Source organism: Cibotium barometz, chromosome 45 (assembly GCF_041138505.1).
Source record: "Cibotium barometz isolate CiBa-2024 chromosome 45, ASM4113850v1, whole genome shotgun sequence".
Classification (NCBI taxonomy): Eukaryota; Viridiplantae; Streptophyta; class Polypodiopsida; order Cyatheales; family Cibotiaceae; genus Cibotium; species Cibotium barometz.
In genome coordinates, this window is record NC_141090.1 from 38,854,299 (window position 1) to 38,860,183 (window position 5,885).

The following is a 5,885-nucleotide window of genomic DNA, read 5'->3' on the forward strand; positions in this document are numbered from 1 at the left end:
ATCGTACTGCGTACAAAGTGGCTATTAATTGCACACCATTCAAAATGGTATATGGCCAAGAAGCAGTCATGCCGTGGGAATTTGTCATTCCTAGTCTTCGTGTTGCAACTCAAGAGGGTTGGGATGGTAATCCCTTAGTAGAGCGTTTGTATATCCTTGAGCGGCTAAACGAAGAAAGACAATTGGCTGTGTACAATGTCCTTGTGGAGAAGGATAGAAGGAAAAAATGGTTTGATCGCCATCTAAAGGACAAGGACATCAAGGTTGGGGATAAAGTCCTGATGTATGGAGTGCGAAACGAAAAAAAGAAGCTCAAATATGCTGGTAAGGGACCGTATAGAGTATGTGAAATTACCCCGCAAGGTACCATTAGAGTGGAGACTCTCGACGGAGTTGAAACCATTGGATTCCTTAATGGGAGTAAATTCAAAAGATACTATGACCCCCTGAGCCAAGAGGAGTTACATGCAATCCATCAAAAGAAGGTAGCGAAAGAACAAGCTGAGCTTAAAAAGATACAAGTGAGAGTCGAAGCCAAAGAACGTCAACAGCGTGCTAGGCGACAACGAGAAGCCAACTTGGGGATTACGCAAGTATTTTTCGAGGCAGCAGAGGAGGATGCACTGGAATCTGACCCACCTCTAAGATACCCAATTGAGTTACAGAGTCCTTACGGGGAGGTGCTGTATAATGCATTATTGGATACAGGAGCTCAACACAATTTGCTATCATATGGACCGTATAGAGTATGTGAAATTACCCCGCAAGGTACCATTAGAGTGGAGACTCTCGACGGAGTTGAAACCATTGGATTCCTTAATGGGAGTAAATTCAAAAGATACTATGACCCCCTGAGCCAAGAGGAGTTACATGCAATCCATCAAAAGAAGGTAGCGAAAGAACAAGCTGAGCTTAAAAAGATACAAGTGAGAGTCGAAGCCAAAGAACGTCAACAGCGTGCTAGGCGACAACGAGAAGCCAACTTGGGGATTACGCAAGTATTTTTCGAGGCAGCAGAGGAGGATGCACTGGAATCTGACCCACCTCTAAGATACCCAATTGAGTTACAGAGTCCTTACGGGGAGGTGCTGTATAATGCATTATTGGATACAGGAGCTCAACACAATTTGCTATCATATGGCGTGTGGTGTCAACTGGGAAAACCACCTTTATCCAAGAGTTCCATCCAAGTTCAAGGAATCAACAAGAAGAAAACCCCTGTCTCAGGAATTCTGCACACTCCGGTTGCTTATGACAAGGGAACCATAATTCAAAGCTTTTTGGTTATGCCTGCTGGTACCATGGAAGGGACTGTAATCTTAGGGCGCAAATGGATGATGGCCACCAAGTGCAATATCGATTGGGCAACTAGACAAGTCACCACGCAAGAACCAACACTAGGTCTGACCGCTCAAAATCCCGCACCTAAGTCATCCACTCAAATATTAGATAACGAAAAATCACAAAGTCCAGTGGCAAAACCATCTTCGATTGTTGGCCACCCCTCTAACGCTTCAACGCACGCCAAGAGTGGAAACAGGCAAGGTGGTCTCTAAAGCTCCGCTTACTATGCCAAAAAACACATACAAATGGGTCCCCAAAGCTTCGTTAATAGCTACTTCCCCTGCTCAATCTCGTTCAGCCACCAAGAAGCCTCGTAAAAGAAAAGCAGCTACCCACCCGAGAAAGGGCAATGTAACATCGCGATGGATCCCTAAAAAATTATTAGTAGCCCAAGGGTACTACAAGGGGAATGACCAAATTTGGGTCCCTAAACATAAGGTGAATCCCTCTACATCACCTGTAAAACCTTGCAAACCAATTGTTGCCACCCCAATGACGATTCAAGACCGTGGTAAGGGAAAGGTAATAGAGTGCTCCGCACCACTTCTTCCAGAGTTAGTTTGGATTCCCAAACGATATCGATCATTACCACCTAGCTCAGGAAGGGGGGAGCCATATGAAGCTTCTAGCTCCTCATGCCAGGCACACACTCATATAGAAGTTTCTACATGCTCTACACCTACTCTTGTCAACACCCAACAAAAAACCGATGAGTCTACGTCTCCCCTTGTAATAGTATCATCGGAAACCATTTCCTCCATTCGTCAATGGGAGCGTACACTACCATCTCTGCAATTGGATGTGGCCACAAGGGTCATAAAAAGCTATCTGCCCACATCACAACCTATGACCCGCTGGACAAATTGGTTCCAAGAGGCTGCAACATCATTGCAAATAATATGATCTACCCAAGTAAGGGGGAGCATGTACTCACGCTCGACATTCTAATGCTTCCTCCTTAACCTTCTCCCCTGACCATGTAATTGCCAAATTCAAGGGGATGTATATATATAGCTTCATACATTTTTTTTTTAAAAAAAACAAAGAAAAGAAAAACAAAAAATAGTAAAAAGAGCAAGAGCACAAAAACAAGAGAAATATCCGTATACAATCAAGACCTAGATTGACCTGTCATAAACCTACTGATGCTATATCTGTGTTTGCAGATATGGCAGATGCCCGATCATCATACACTTCACCCACTCCTACCTTTGGTGAGAGGTATCATTTATACCTTTCTCAGATATTCCACATGTGCTATCCTGTAATTGAAATTGAATGGGATCATATAGATGTACTAGCCAGAGAAGAAAATGTTGAGGAATTAGAATGGCTAATTCGCCTATTGACCATGACTGACCCCTACTCCGTAGAGGACATATCCCCGATAGCCCAATGCTTTCCTTTTCCACAAGATGACTATCCTCGCATGGTTACATTTTTGATGAGTTTATGTGGATGGGAAAATGAAAAGGAAATATCTGACAATGATGAATGGACGGATGAAACTCATGGCACTACTGAGGTTGACTTTATTTGTTTGGATGATGCGGATAGAGGCTTAGCCTTAGGGCTAGAGCCAGGACTCTACAACATCCTCTTACCGTATCCTCAGTAGTAGTGTGGTGATTGGTAGGTAGGTTAGTGTTTTCAAGTTTTTTCTAGTTTAGATTCCTTAAACAAGTCTTGAAATTTTCACACTGATGTGCCTCTCGAGGTATAGTGCTTGTTAGTTGATTGTACAGGTTGAAAAGTTTGAGGTGGGCTCGCTTTCAAGTCCTGAGACTGCCGCAACGTTCATTAAAATATATCTACATCAAATTGCAAGCTGTCTCGTCAAATCAAGGAGATCTCCAATTACAGGTGTAATTCTTCCATACCCACTCTCTTTCGTTTTTACTGTTCAATTAATTGCATAAACTATAATGCATGACCACATGGAAATTGTCAATGTACTACTTAGTTTTTGAAGTTGCTTGCATGCTAGTGTAAATCATTAATGAGCTTAACTTTATTGGAAATATTCCTAGGCAGCATGACGTCTTTAGTTAACCTTGGAATACGATTGTCTTAGGTCTAGGGTCAAACCATCTTAATGTTTGACACCTGGCCATGTGTGTGTTGACCTCTAGGACATAGCTATTACCCCTTTGTCGAAAGGATGCAAGACAAATTATAGTTCAGGAGCGAAGATCAAAAGAAATAGATTTTAAAAAAAAAGCCTACAATAAATGGCAATACAAGTATAGTTGTGCTTTAATGTTGGCCTATCGCCTTATTGATACTTGGTAGGCGAGGAGTATTCTACTCCAGACCGATGCCTTGGTTGGTAGGGGGTAGCCTTGCCTAAAGTGAGCTAATAGATTCCTGGATAATGTCTTGTATTAAACATGGTACCAGGATCGATGTTAGTTTTGCCTTAGGAAGGTCGCCATTGTGTGTAAAAATTGTCACGTGTAAAAAAAAAAAAAAAGAGAGGCAAAAAGCTCCTGTAACTCTGATGTTTCTTGTTTCCCTAGGCTTGTGGTATTAACTTGTTCTTAAAGTAGCCACAGTATGGTCATGTGTTTATTTATTAAGCTTGGTTATTTTCCTTGACTTAAGCCAGTTATAAACCCCTTTGACACCTTGCTTACTCTTGATTTACTTTCAATAATTTTAAACTCCTGTTAATTTGCTACACTAGCTCATTCATGTGACCCTTAAACTAAGTTCTCATAGCAACATCCATTGTGGTCTAACATGCTTGAATTTATACACTTTATATCTTTTAAATTCTAGCATACTTTCACTCTACTTCCCTGTTTTGCAGACGGTCCACCACAACAACCCTATCGAGCTTACCATACCATAGCTTCCAAGGACGGAATCTACATCAGGAAGGGGGGCATATTAACCTATGACGGACATTCAGACGTACTATGTTTTACGTCATTAATTTAAATATTCTGAGTCATGGGCCGCGCTTGTCCGCACCATATGTTAAGGATGAAGGGATTGGGTGATCGCCGATGAGAGGCGCACCTTGAATATCAGTAGGATAAGGGTTAGGATCGGCCGGCCATGTATGGGCGCCCAAGTGTGAACGGCCAAGTCACCTATAAGAGCCATATGTAACCCTAAAATCCTCATTCTCATGTGTTGTGAATACAAGAGTGCTCTTGCCTTATCTCCTTGGTTTCCTTCTCCTGCGTGTGTGTGTGTGAGAGAGAGAGAGAGAGAGAGAGTGAGAGAGCCATCGAGCGCACTGTGTAGCGGCACGGCCGGCGGTGGCGAGGCGGTAGAGCGGCGACGGCGGCTCCTCCTTCACGGCTGCGACGCGGGAATCCTTCAAGGCGGCAGTCAAGCGGTGAGTGACACACCTTTTGCATTCTGTTTCGAGCTTCCTTCCCTGGTTGTATGCTTGCAGCCATTTGTGGCTCGCATACGGTGTCCGGCAAGTCCCCAGCTACGACTTGTGCGGCAAAAGCGCACACTCTCACACCTTGTTTCATTTTCTTCCTCGACGCATGCGTGGGTATCTTCGACGACCCCAGAGCCCAAGCACCGTATGGTCAGCACCCTCTAGGCTCCTTCGCAGAGGTCACCTAGCGCTTCACTTATAGGCCACTTCCTTGGTCCCTCATCCACTGTACCGGAAGCTCACCCCATTAAATCGAACCGAGGCTGGTCACGACCTCGGCCGACCTCGCTACGCGAGACGTCCTCCATTGACTTGTGCGGCAAAAGCGCACACTCTCACACCTTGTTTCATTTTCTTCCTCGACGCATGCGTGGGTATCTTTGACGACCCCAGAGCCCAAGCACCGTATGGTCAGCACCCTCTAGGCTCCTTCGCAGAGGTCACCTAGCGCTTCACTTATAGGCCACTTCCTTGGTCCCTCATCCACTGTATCGGAAGCTCACCCCATTAAATCGAACCGAGGCTGGTCACGACCTTGGCCGACCTCGCTACGCGAGACGTCCTCCATTGACTCTCCGTCAGCTGTTGCAACTTTATCACTTAGGTCTCCATGACATCATTCACAAGATAGTCAAAATGCTTCCCCAGCATTCTTGACATAAAACAGTCATTTAAAAACATGTCATAAATATAGTTTCTAACGAACTCTCAACACATCATTTCTCATTATTCCACATTCTTCTAAATCAATTTACTTTTGCTTATTCCTCATCCACTCAGATCTATTCCCATCATCCTTCATCCATTCTCATCTAGTCACATCATATTACATCTCATCACATCTATCCACATCACATCACATTCATCCACATCACATCTCATCACATCCATTTACATCTATTCAGATCATCACATCACGTCACATCCATCCTCATCACATCTACCCATATCCACATCACATCACATCACATCACATCTCATTCATTCACATCTACCTACCTTGATCCACATCACATCTCATCCATCCACATCTACCTAGATCCACATCGCATCACAGTCATCCACCTTACATCTCATCCATCCATTCACATTACATCACATCCATTTATATTCATTCAGATCCACATCTCCTCACATT